Raw genomic sequence first — 14,067 nt, 5'->3', positions numbered from 1 at the left:
CTACTCTCCAGTAAGGACAGCTCCCCGGAGGGCAATACTGAACACTTACACAACTGAGAGAAGGGAACTCAGCTCTCTTCCCACCCACTCTAGCCTTCCTCTTACCTAGAGGGGGAAAACTCCCTAGTCAGCAGAAAGGAGAGGACACCAAGATAATAGATAGTGAAGGCTGCAGGCAGGAGACGTAGGAGCAGCAGGATCAAAGCTGTGCCCGGGAAGAGGGACAGAAACATGAAGGCCAGACCCCCAGGACAAGCCAGGTAAAAGGCCAAGACTTAGGCTCCTCTTTGACACCCTGCACCACACCAATATGTTACCAGTACAGCAACGGTGGTATACCGCTGAAAAGGCTATAAACACAACTTACTGAGGGACAATATGAAGGAAAATGCCAAGGTCAAAAACAAGGGCTCGGGGGGAATTTGAAGTTTCTGGTACAAAACAAAAAAATTTAAATACAGCCCAACTCCCAGTAACATTAATGAATCTTCATACTAAAGACCAATTTGTCTTGGCTCCTGTTACCTAACAACATATCAAGCTTTCAACAGCAACAAAGTTATAAGGCAAACCAAAAGGCAGGAGAAACAGTCTGAAGAGACAGAGCAGTCATCAATCCAGACTCAGATATGACACAGATGTTAGCATTACCAGACAGGCAATTTCAATAGCTATGATTAATATGCAAAGGGTGTAAGGGGAAAAGGACTCAACATCAAAGATCAGATAGGTAGTGTCAGGAGAAAGATGGTAACTATACAAAGATGCAAGAAAATGCTAGAAAGCAGACAGCATCAGGAATTAAGAGTGCCTTCTATGGGTGCATCAGAGGAAAGAATTGGTAAACAAATATTGGTCATTGAATTTTTTTCTCTTTACATCTGAATTACATATTTTACATTTTATTATATTTTTTCCAGCTTTGTTGAGATATATTTGGCATATATATTGTGTAAGCTTAAGGTATAAAACATGATTTGAAATACAACTAAACATTATATACATTACCAAATGATTACCCCAACAAAGTTGTCAACAGGTCCATTACCTACAACATAGTAACCACTTTAAGTGGTGATATCATTTAAGGCCTACTCTCTTAGCAACTTTCAAGTATATAATACAGTATTGTTAACTAGTTATCATGCTGTACATTTGGTCTTGGTAACTTATTTATCTTATAATTGGGAGTTTGGACTCTTCGACCACCGTAAACCAATTTCCTCTCGCTAACCCTATGCCCCTGGCAATCACCAATATACTCTGTGGTTTTTAATTCAGTGTTTTTAGATTACACTTCCGTGAGATTATATAGTATTTTTCTCTGTCTGACTTCACTTAGCAAAATGCCACCAAGACTCATCTATGTTTTCACAAATGACAGGATTTCTTCCTTGTTATGAGTGAATATTTCTGTGTGTGTGTGTGTGTGTACACATTTTCTTTATCCATTTATCCATTGATAGACACTTAGGTTGTTTCCATGCATAATGAATTTGTGAAATTAACACGGATTAAGTGAAGTACAGATATATGGACTAGTCCAAGATGACAACATAAGAGACTCCTGAACTCCCCCCTACCCACAGATGTACTTGAATGTATAGCTAGCTACACATGAAGCAATTCCCTTTGAGAGAAATTCAGAAACTAGCTGAGCAATTCCTATATATCTGGCAAATGAGAAAATACCTATATTGAAACTGGTAGTTAAGGCTGGGACCCACTGACCATAAACTCCACCATTTAATTGGGGGGGAGGACTCCCAACTTCCAGCTTCTAAGGAATAAAGATTTTGTACTTCATATTTAGTGGCCTATCTTTTAAGACTTCCACCCAAGGGACCAACACCTGAAACATATAACTCTGAAAGCCAATAAAGTTTATGTATAAGCAACATATAGCAAACAAAGAAGCAACTATTAATGCGCACAGACACTCATCATAGCTAAGCATGTAGGGCCTGACGCAGAGGGAGTTGGCGAAAACGTATCTGTTTCTCCCTAGAAGTGACTTTACATACTTTACCAGCTGCTACCTGAGAGTCCAGAAAAAGAGGGTGAGGGGAAGGGGGAATGAACAAATTCAATGAATAGAAAACAGTTGCACAGATGGTAAATTTTAATCCAGGTATATAAATAATCACTTTAAATGTGAATGGTCAAAACACACCAGTTAAAAGATAGAGATCATGAGATTCACTTAATAAAAAACTATGCCCAACTATATACTGTCTACCACAAACCTACTTTAAAGATTCATAAATGTTAAAAAGGAAAGAGATGGGGAGAAATCATGCTAACAGTAATCAAATGATAGTATCATACACTGTACCAGTTATCTATTGCTCTATAATGAACTACTTCAAAATATATTTGCTTAAAACAACCAGCATTTATTTTCTCACAAATGCAGGTCACTCACCTGGGCAGAGCTCAGCAGGGCTGTCCTCCTGGTCTTACCAGGACTCACTTTGGCATTGCAGTGAGCTGGTGGTTAGAATGGTCCAAGTTAGTCTTACTCACGTGCAGGCTGTTGTTTGGGCCTTTCCTCTTCTTGAGATCTTTTAACTTGAAGAAGACTAGCCGAGGCTTCTTAACATGGCAATCTCAGAGCAGTAAGAAAATGAGATTGGATGTTCCCAGAACCTCTTGGAATTTTCCTTAGAAGTGACACAATGTTACTTCAGCCCCACACTGGTTAAAGTGAGGGAAGCTGCTGAACATCAGTCCAGATCAAGAGATCAAGAGACAGAGTCTCCCGGCCAGGGCACACAGGAGAAGCGCCCATTTGCTTCTCCACCCCTCCGCCGCGCTTTCCTCTCTGTCTCTCTCTTCCCCTCCCGCAGCCAAGGCTCCATTGGAGCAAAGATGGCCCGGGCGCTGGGGATGGCTCCTCGGCCTCTGCCCCAGGCGCTAGAGTGGCTCTGGTCGCAATATGGCGACGCCCAGGATGGGCAGAGCATCGCCCCCTGGTGGGCAGAGCCCCGCCCCATGGTGGGCGTGCCGGGTGGATCCCGGTCGGGCGCATGCGGGAGTCTGTCTGACTGTCTCTCCCTGTTTCCAGCTTCAGAAAAATGAAAAAAAAAAAAAAAAAAAAAATGAAAAAAAAAGAAAGAGACAGAGTCTACCTACTAATGGATGGAGTTCTATTTTAATTCACTAGATACGTTGATTTATCTGGGGTTTGAATTGGAGAAGCTGAAAAAGATCAGCTTGAGGGTTTTTATTGTAATATTATGCATTTTTTACTTTGGACAAGTTATCTAACCACTGGGTGCCCTAGCTTCCTTACTTTAATTGCACTAATAATAGTGTCACCTCATAGAATTGTAAAGATTGCAATAGATAATAGAAGTAGTACACTGGAGTACCTGGCCAGTGTAGAGCCTCTAAATGTTGATGATGATTATTTATAATTATGATGATAATGATGGTGATTGATTTAGCAATTAAGACATTTGGATTCTAGCTTCAACTTTGTCATGAACTAGCTAAGTGACATTTTTTAATCATTTAATACCTGCAATCGAGTTTATTTAAATGTGAACTGAGGGGATTTGTACTACCCCTATGGTCCCTTCTGCTTTTTCAGTTGCAAACATACTGCTGTTTAACTTAGAAGAAATATTTCACAGAGAAGAAACATAAACCATATTTATGGTAAATGTAAGCATTTAGCACTCTGGGGATAATTGGCAACCAAATTATAGTGCAGAAGTCTTATACATTTCTTAGTATATCATTGAACTTTTAAAGGAAATACTCTTGATTACGCTCCATAATTTTTGAAGAACAGTAGCTATCAACAAAGTAATTATATTTGTGAGGACTATTTACTCTTTTTCAGTTAAACAATGGAGGATTTATCCTGTTAACGTCATTGTAATAGTTCCTGAAGACAGAAAAAATAATAAGACACAAGTTCACCATTTAATCTACAAAGTTAGGGAAATGAGATTAAGGGAGTGGAATGACAGATGAGTCTAGAGAGAGGTAAACAAACACAGACCAGATCATACAGAATTCTGTGGGTTACCTTAAGGAATTTTTATGTTTGTCTAAGAATAAGAATAGAGAGGGGCCTAAAGGGCTCAAGTAAGAAAAGCTTTTCAGGAGGAGGTAAAAGTTTAGCTGGGCCTTAATGGCTGCAGAAAATTTCATTGGTGTCAAAGGATAATATCGGAGAAATGAGATTTTAACAAGTTGTGTTTAGAGATTGGAAGAGGTCCATTGTGTACAGGACTTATGGGTTCTAGAAGGAAATAATGAGGAATGGAACTGGAAATTTATGACCAAAATGGGGGTGACCTTTAAAAGGAAATGCTTAATCCCTATGTTGACTTTGAAATGCCTGATGTCTTTCCAATTCAATCTTTTCTTTCAAGCTTAATTGTCTACTTTGTGTTGTTATTTTCCTTATAAAACTTTATAGTGACTCTAAACTGCCCACAGAATAAGGTAAACACTTCCCAGTGCAAACATTTTGGTTCTTTGTATCATCCCTGCCCTTCTACTCTCATGAGAAAAAAAGCAGAGAGCTGAGCATTAGCCTTTCTCTCTTCAACCCATTATTGCCCATTATTGTTTTAAAGCTCACTCTTCCTTCACAGCTTTGAGTATTTATCTGGGTATTTATTTTTTCAATGTGTATCTTTAAGTCCCAGAAGGTCAAAAAGTCTATCCATTTTGTTGGCAACAAATGACTTCAGTGTGGTGAATGTCATGATGAGCCATGCAGATCACTCTTGAGACTGGTAGACATACTCCCCAAGCTGCTGAGAGTGTTGTCAACAGACAAGCCTGAGCCATCAGGCCTTTTCAGCACTGCTTCAGCCAGAAGAGGGCTGCTTCACCCACATTTACTCTCTTCCTGGGGTATCCCACATCCAATGACTGGATAGATAAGTCCTGACCCTTTGCCCCAATCAGAGACAACACCAAGGGGCCATGCTAGCTTCAGTTGACTGTGGGGTCAACTGAAGTCTTTGTTGATACTGCATAACAGCTCCGCCACTCCCTCTGCCAAGTCCTCCTTCCCATTTTTCCCTTATACAAATGTGGCCCCAAGGGCTCTCCCTCAGAAACCCCTGGACACTAGTCTCCCTCTTGGAGTCTACTTCTTAATCAGGGACACCAGGAAATATTCCCTAAGTGAATGAATAGATGGAAGTATAGACCCTATACCAATCTAATATGGAACTAAGTAATTCCCATTAATTAAACTGTTCATTATTTCCTAATTGTTTAAAGGACCATGGGGTGACTATGGTTGAAATCTTAGCTGTCTGATCATCTGTTTCTTTACACTGATAAAAATAATTTTCTCCAAATTTATACATTTTTGTTAGAAATGTCACCTTGATGACCTGGTGCTCTTCTCTGCCCGAACTGGTTGGGAAAGTTGTACTACTAAAAATAGTACTGACAAATTTTGGTTTGTCTACATTTCATTGATGATATTCCTGATGCGGGACTACTTCATGCTTTTTTATTGAATTGCTCTCAAATTGTAAAGTAAAGTAGATGCAACGTTAAGTATCTGTGTGCTGGGGAAAAGACTTGATGCATTTTTAAATTTCAGTGGTTAACATTTTGGCCACTGGGTGTCATCATGGATCTAGTTTTTAAAAATGATGTCACTCTACTGATTGGAAATAACTAAGAGTCTAATAAAATTCAAAAACATACTTTCATTGTTCAACCTTTATACACTGAGCATTAATATCCACTAGAAGAAATTGTGTGCATAGAACAAATTCAGTATTTCTTTTCACAACAATTCTCATGGAAATAAAGTTTCTTCTAACAATGAATGTAGTGAACCTCGAGTAAGTGGGAGAATGGGTCCGGAAGGAGGCTAAGGTTGAATGACAACGTGGAAGCAACTGAACTATTGCCTTCTAAGATGACCGAAGCCGACTAAATAAAGAGTTATATTCTCAAAGCGACCCAGCTCTGTCCACTGGTTACCTCAGGCCATACACATGACCTATCTTAACTTCTTTTAATCCTCACAACCTGTATAAAGTAAGTACTTTTATTTCCTTTATTTTACAAATGGAGAAACTGAGGCACAGAGAAGTTAGTAACCCCAATGTCAGATACGAGGTAGTAGAGCCAGAATTCAAACCAGAGAATATCTCCAGGGGTAGCAGATTATACTTTTGTGAGGACCTGATCAGTGCATTCAAAGTATGGTGGTCCCTCAATCACTTTCATCAAAATGGTATATAATCATTGTTAAGTATAACATTTGTTAACATATATATTTTAGTTGTATCCCAGAGACACTGAATCAAAACCTCTGGGATAAGGTCTGGCGACCTGCATTTAGTAAACTTTTGTCAGGTGACTTTTATGCACACTATATTTTGAGAATCCTTTAGTTCAGGGATCCCCAAACTACGGCCCACGGGCCACATGCGGCCCCCTGAGGCCATTTATCCGGCCCCCGCCGCACTTCCAGAAGGGGCACCTCTTTCATTGGTGGTCAGTGAGAGGAGCATAGTTCCCATTGAAATACTGGTCAGTTTGTTGATTTAAATTTACTTGTTCTTTATTTTAAATATTGTATTTGTTCCTGTTTTGTTTTTTTACTTTAAAATAAGATATGTGCAGTGTGCATAGGGATTTGTTCATAGTTGTTTTTTTTATAGTCTGGCTCTTCAACGGTCTGAGGAACAGTGAACTGGCCCTCTGTGTAAAAAGTTTGGGGACCCCTGCTTTAGTTAGAGGAGTGAAATTGGGGAGACTTCCTTCACTTGGAATGAAAGAGAGACAATGGGCCTCAAAAAGCCTAACAGGTATAGAATCTGGGGTCTGGACCCCCCCCCAGACCCTCCTTAGTAGACACCATGTGTGCATTGGAGACCATCTTCCTGAATACCATCAGGCCTCAGTGGTCTGGCCCATCCCAGCATTCACTCTGGACACCTACCTGTTCATCGGCAGAGGCCTCCTATAACTCAGGGGCTCTCAATCCTGCTGCACACTTGGGTCGCTGCAGGGAGCTTTACAGTCACGCAGATGTCTGGAACTAACCCAGACCAAACAGATCAGAAGCTCAGGCATGGGGTCCAAAGAATTGGCATTTTTACAAAGATGCTTTTTTTCCAGGTGATTCTGACGTGCAACCTGAGTTGGTAACTCCTGTGTTTGAGCAATGATTCTCACAGGGAATCTTTAACAGGTGACTTAGAGGTGATTTGCAAGCAGTTATGCAAAATGCACTTGGAGAAATTGTCTTTAAAAATAAGAAGGCAGAGTCAAAAATGCCAAAAAAATGAGGTGGGGAAAGTTAGTTTAAGACCTTCTAGGCAATATTAAATTACGGCTGATTTTCCAGATCCAGAGACCAAGTGGTCTTGAACCTCATATCAGAGAATGAGCAAAAGGGGTCTGTTAAGGGGCCAGCGAGGTTAGCCTTAGTCTCTTTCTCCTCGTGTCTGACCCATTTGGCCAGAAAAAATTGTATTTTGCAAAAGATGAGACCTGATTGGCTGTGTAGGCACTCTGGGTACCCTCCTGGAGAAGAGCTGCATCTCAGGTGTATCTGTCCGGTTAGGTGAGAGGCTCTGCCTCCCAACTGCAATCCCTGCAGCTCCTGTAAGACTGCTTTTCCCCATCTGGCACACAGAGATTTGCCTGTAGAGTTCTGTCGGTGCCCTTGTCTTGTCTAACGGTCACCCTGCACGCCTGTGTTAGCTCTGTGGATAGAGCGCCAACCCAGAACGCCGAGGTCTCCAGTTCAAAACCCCAGGCTTGCCTGGTCAAGACACGTACCAGAAGCAACTACGAGTTGATGCTTCCTGCTCTTCCCTCCCACCCGCCCTCTGCCACCTTCTTTCTCTCTCGTTCTCTTTCCCTCCTCTCTCTAAAATCAATAAATAATTTTTTTAAAAGGTCACCTTTCACTTCCGGGTGTAAATTCTTAGTTTAACCACTGGTATTTTCAGGGTCTGGTGCAGCACCTGAAATCTATTCTAAAGGTTTCCCAATCCTCTTCCTGTGAGACCAGTTTTCTGGTTCCCTTAAATCAGTGGTCCCCAACCCCCGGGCTATGGACCAGTACCAAATACCGGTCCGCAGAGAAAGAATCAATAACTTACATTATTTCTGTTTTATTTATATTTAAGTCTGAACGATGTTTTATTTTTAAAAAATGACCAGATTCCCTCTGTTACATCCGTCTAAGACTCACTCTTGACACTTGTCTCGGTCACGTGATACATTTATCCGTCCCACCCTAAAGGCCAGTCCATGAAAATATTTTCTGACATTAAACCGGTCCATGGCCCAAAAAAGGTTGGGGACCACTGCCCTAAATGACAACCTTATGGTGGCTGCTTAGCAGAAAGCCTGAAGTAGTGGCAGGGGAGAGCACCAGAGCAGGCAGCCTGGGTAAAGACAGGACCGATGTGGCAGGGACCGATGTTGCTACGTCTGATTCCTCTGTCCTCTGCCCGCACCCACACTCCTCCTCCTTCCCATTTCTTAGGGGTATTATCGCCCAGGGAGGCAATTCAGGGCATGGAAAGGTACCAAGCTGGAGGGATCCTCAGGGGTCTTTGGGTACACTCACCTTATTTTATGGAAATAAACATTACTACCCAAGTTCTCTTTCTTTGAATCCAGATTTTTCATTTCACAGCAGAGACTTAAGCCTGGGCCATACTTTAGAAAGGCACCACCTGGGATGGAAGCCCGGAGCTTCCTGGTGCCAGCAGACGGCTGTCCTCAAGAGCGTAGGCAACAGATGTGCCCGGACCAGTGCGCTTGTGAAATGTCCTTCCTGGAACTCTGGGCCCTTTGTTTAACTGACAGCTTAGAAAAAACACTGTGACAAGGCCTGTCACTGCAGCCTCATCACCCTCAGACCCCAGTTTTGTTCTTATTCCATAGAGCCCCAAGGAATCCCTGCATAAGTTTTACGAATCTCAGGGGAGAAACTTTAAAATTCACCCCAGTGGCTACCGAATCCTTATAACCTCAGTTACAGATTAGAAGGGGAACTCCCACAAAACAGGACTAGTAGACCTTTGTTATGCAAACAATAAAAGAGTGAAATGAAATATTGATTGGATTGGCTAGAACTGCCTTTTAGAACAAAATTAATATAAATTTTATTACTTTTCATATTTACCTGATGATTTTTAAATATTTCTGTCTGGAGTGAATAATCTCTAGAATCATTTTCTAGCTCAGCTGTGTACAACCTAGCAGGGAACTTTCGCTGATCACACTAATTTCGTTTAATTAAAATCCTCTTTGGGCCAATTACTCAGAAACATACCCTCTCTCCCTAAAATCCAGCTAATTATCACAGGATGTTTTATCCCTCCTTGCCTGACTGCATTTCCCTTCAGCTGTAATTTATACAGATTCTGGTAGACTATGACACTTTCACAAAATGAAGGCACAGTCTAAATAATTGAGAACATCTAAAGACCTGTATTTTTTTTATCTCTATTAGAGCAAATTTGATATTATAAAGTAATATAGACTGTCAAAATAACACATTTTAATTGTACAAAATCATATATTTAGAAATATACAACCAGGGGTGATGAACACACAGTACAATATACAGATAGTGTTACAGAATTGTGCACCTGAAGCCTATATAATTTTATTAACTGTTGTCACCCCAATAAATTCATTTAAAAAATAGGCACAAGTCATGATGATTTTAAAAAGGAAGTATACATATATACATGTATATCACAAAGATTGGCTCAGATTTGCACTCTTATTATTAATTATAGTTTGATATTTCTTGTTTTATCCCAAAGATTATATAACCCAGCCAGTGAACAATTAATGATTAGTACATCCTTATCAAAAGGATTTTAAATTACTAATGGATATATTGCAAATAAACGAAATGAAAAACTACCCAAATTTATTTGCCCATCTCTGTGGTAAGAGCTTGAGATGCTCCTCACACTACAGAAGGGTAATAATTCACACTGTCTAAATGAGAGACACACATTGTTTACCTGTAATTAGTTTTCTTAATTGGCACCAAGGATGGAAAGGAAAGGGGGAGGTAGATTGATGACTCCTTATTTACTTTGTCCTAGAGCTTTTCATGCAGAGCAGCCATAAGGCCCTTTTTCTACTTCCTCATTTGCTAACTCCTTAGAAAATTCCATGTAGCTCGGTGCCTGTGCTCTTACAAAGAAGATCAACAATATGAACGATATTTAAATGCTGTATTATTCCTCTTTGACACAGATTTTCAATTACCTAATTTTAATTCATATTTTATAAATGTGTGAATGAGCTGTTTAAGACATAAAGTATTTCTCTTTTAAAATCTTACAAAAGAAGAAATTATAAAAAAAAATAAAATAAAAAGGAATGGTTAAAAGCACATACACATTGTGTGAATGCCCACAGACCTCTCCACCAGATTTATTTACTCTAAGGTGGTAGCTACAGTCTATTCTTATCATTCATAATTGATCTTTGTTTACCTTTATGTCAGAAGGGAGATTGATAAAGTCTTTCATTACACACAGAAAGAAAGGGTTAAAAGTTATTGAAATGCAAGAAGCAATAGTATTTTTTCTCTGGTTTGTTTTAGAAAGTGGGGTGCGGGGGGGAATATTTATATATGACTCTAAGCATTCATGTCTACAAATACCAGGAAACTGAACTGGTAGATAGATAAGAAGGTATTAATTCGTTCTTTAAATCATACATTCACTAATTCATTCTTCTATTCAGCACACCTTATTAAACTATTTCTGAGGGCAATGCACAGCATCAGTCGCTGAAGAAGATTCCTACAAGTTCTTCACTTAAGTATACAATTAAATTGGGAAGGAAAGACTTGTATAATGTGGACCAGTTAAGTAATAATAGAAGGGAGTATATGATTAAGTTATAATAATTGGCTAATGCAGACATGAAGTAATAAGAGAATACGAAAATAGGATCAAAGTGGGTTACAATATTGAAACTGAGTTTTCTGGAAGACATGGAGTTAAACTGATCCATGAACTCCATTCACAACCAGCATTTGTCAAGCAGCTATTATGAGTGCTGTGCTGGGCTAGATGTGGTAAAGGATGTAAAATGAACAGGACATGGACTCCAACGGTTAGAACCTTGCAGATGGAATAAGAGACAATATAAAGATACAAGGCTTAAATCGTTAAGTATGGGAAGTAAAATATAAGTGAAGAGTCATTGGAGAGCCAATGGGAGAGATAATGGGGGCAAAGGATCGGGAGTATCAGAACAGATTTGCACTGAGCTGGTGTTAAACTATTTACAGGGTAAAATGCCACTAAGGCATAAGCAAATACACTGAAGTGAGAACTTGCCACCTAATTAAGGTGACCAACTTTTTTACAATAAAAAGGAGGACAAAAATAAATTGAAGAAAACAATATTGTAAATAAAAAAAACATTTTATTCATTGCAACAATAATACACTATATGATAAATGCATAATAAAACATTTGTAATATTTTATATTGTAATGCTTGCATGCCTATTAATTTTTAATAATAATTGTAAGAAAAAGTACTCATTTAATAAAACTAAATATCAAACAAAACCACTTATTTGGAGTAATATTCGGGTGTATTTATCATTTTCTAATTAAAAAATGTCTGTTTTATGCAACTATTTAATCAAAATGCGTTATTAATAGATATGGTTTGAGGTTAGATTTCCACTTTAAAACTCGAATTTCAGGAAAATACTTGTAAATAAAATTATATGTATTTGGAAATTATTAAATAGATAATGAATTAATAAAATGTGAATTGTGCTTACCTGTCTATGATTGAATATACACTGAGAAAGAAATAATCATGAACCTCCAATGTCATATGTGCCATGTTGTGTTTCAGTAAGTACAAAAAGCCATTTGCGTGATCGGTATATCGTGTGCTCTCTCAAGGTCTCCCGTGGGGAGCACATGCATCTCATAATCACGTCTCACTGCACTGTACTGATCCTTGACGAATTGTCATGTCAAGTACAAATATGTCACATCACACACAATGGATTGACTCTGCATCAATCGAATACGGACATTTACAGATTAGTCTTCCAATATCAAAAAGGAAGACATGTAGGAGGACACTTTTCAAGGGAGGATGGAACTTACAAAAGAAGGACTTTCCTATCTAAAGGAAGACAATTGGTCACCTTAAAATAAAATCTTAAAAGAATCAGTAGGATTTAGCAGTTACTTATTGACTACAAAGGGGCGGGGGTAGGGCAGAGAAATAAAAGAGGAAGAAGAGTGAAAAAGAAGTAACAGGAGAATCATTAGGGGACTAGCAGGAAGCAATTTAAATGAGGAAATTTATGTGAATTGTATTGCAGTGTCAAGGAAGAGAAAAAGCAAGGTCAGAGTTCAGGTGAGGAGATCCAGAACTTACCTTTGATAAGGGAAAAACCCAACTAACTGGGCATAGATATCCGAGAAATTAGTCTGCAGAACATCCTCAGGAATTATCACTGTCATGGGACTGTTTATTTATACAGCGCTCTATAAATCTAAACTGCCTCAACCTCCCACACCTCCCCACCTCTTGAACCCTACTACTGGGTCCCAGGGAACAACACAGCAGTTATCAGATTCATCTGTCCTACCAATTACCCAGTGTCTTTATAGACATTTCAAAAAGCATGAGCATAGCAGAAGTCTTTATCTATAGCCCAACTGTTGGGTAGATAAAATATATTATGCTCACTTTGTTAAAGATGGCGCCGCCCACGTGAAAGCCCGTTGCCCAGGTGATGATATTAGTTGCCCTTCTTGCTTGGGATAGCCATGATTATATTAATGTGTGTTGGGGGAGGGCTTTCACGCCAAAAGGTTTTAAAAGGAAGAGAGATCACATTGTTCCGGGGAAAGAGTGATTACGTTCTAGGAGAGCAGAGAAAGGAGAGCAGAGAAAGGCCACGTGGAGGAGGCCAGGAGAAGCAGTCAAGATGGTGGAGTGCTGAGGGAGAAGCCAGTTAGTGCAGAGTTTGTGCAGAGAGAAGGAGATGAAGAACAGAGGTGAATAAGTCTGGTGAGGTAGAAACTTTGATTCTAGGAAACTCGGATAAGTCAGTGGCTTTGGGAGCCCTGAATGGAAAAGGAAGTGTTTTCCCACTGTGTGTATTTCTTGCCCACCGGGTGCAAGCTAGAATTAAAGCTAATGGCCCACCAGTTCTTGGCTCCGTTGTTTCATTACCATCTGTCTGAATCTAATGCGAACCTGCATGGGCCAGGTGGCTGTGATGGTGGCCGTGGCTACTGGCTTTACACCAACCCTCCCGCCCAGTACCACCAAAATCATTCTCTGATCTAGCCTTCACATCTAAATAAATGGTATCTTCACATATTCAATGGATTAGCCAAAAAATCTAGGCTTCATTTATTCCTTTCTGTCTCTCTCTCCTGTATTAATAGGTTAACTGACTCAATATCCATATTATATCCTGCAGTTGGTCACGATTCAGCATTTTTACTGCTACAATCACCGCCCTTTTCTCCTCCTCTCTCACCTACATCACTCTAACAGCCATTTATTCCCTGCCTCCTCCCATAACCCCTAGGCCTGATGCCAGAGGGGCAAGTCCCAAGGGAAGACTTGAGTCCTAAGCCAAAAGGGTTCTTGGCTTTACGCAGGAAAGAATTCAAGAGTGAGCCAGACAAAAGGTTAAAGTAGAAAAGCATGTTTTATTGAGCAGAAGGGACAACCAAGAAAAGCCACTCCATAGAATAGTGGACTCTCCTCACAAGAGAAAGAAAAGAGACTCCCCCCCCCCCCAACCATCTCTAGAGGTTGAGCTTATATCTGTTTGTAGCTCCTATAGAAAATTGCTGGTATGAGGAAATAGAGTGTGTGTGTGGGAAAACATTGGGATAAACTTTAACCTTTACAAAGTATATTTTGTGGTCTGTTTTCCCTTTATGGTATGGGTAAATGATAAGGTATGGTTGAGTAGCTACTAAAGAATCTTTGCAGAAATTTCCTTTGTCCTGAGGTCCTTCATTATCCGCTTGCATCTCAGGTCAGCTGAATTCTGTGTCAGGCAGCAGGTAGC

This window comes from Saccopteryx leptura, chromosome 1 (genome assembly GCF_036850995.1).
Source record: "Saccopteryx leptura isolate mSacLep1 chromosome 1, mSacLep1_pri_phased_curated, whole genome shotgun sequence".
NCBI lineage: Eukaryota > Metazoa > Chordata > Mammalia > Chiroptera > Emballonuridae > Saccopteryx > Saccopteryx leptura.
This window is presented reverse-complemented; position numbering follows the sequence as displayed.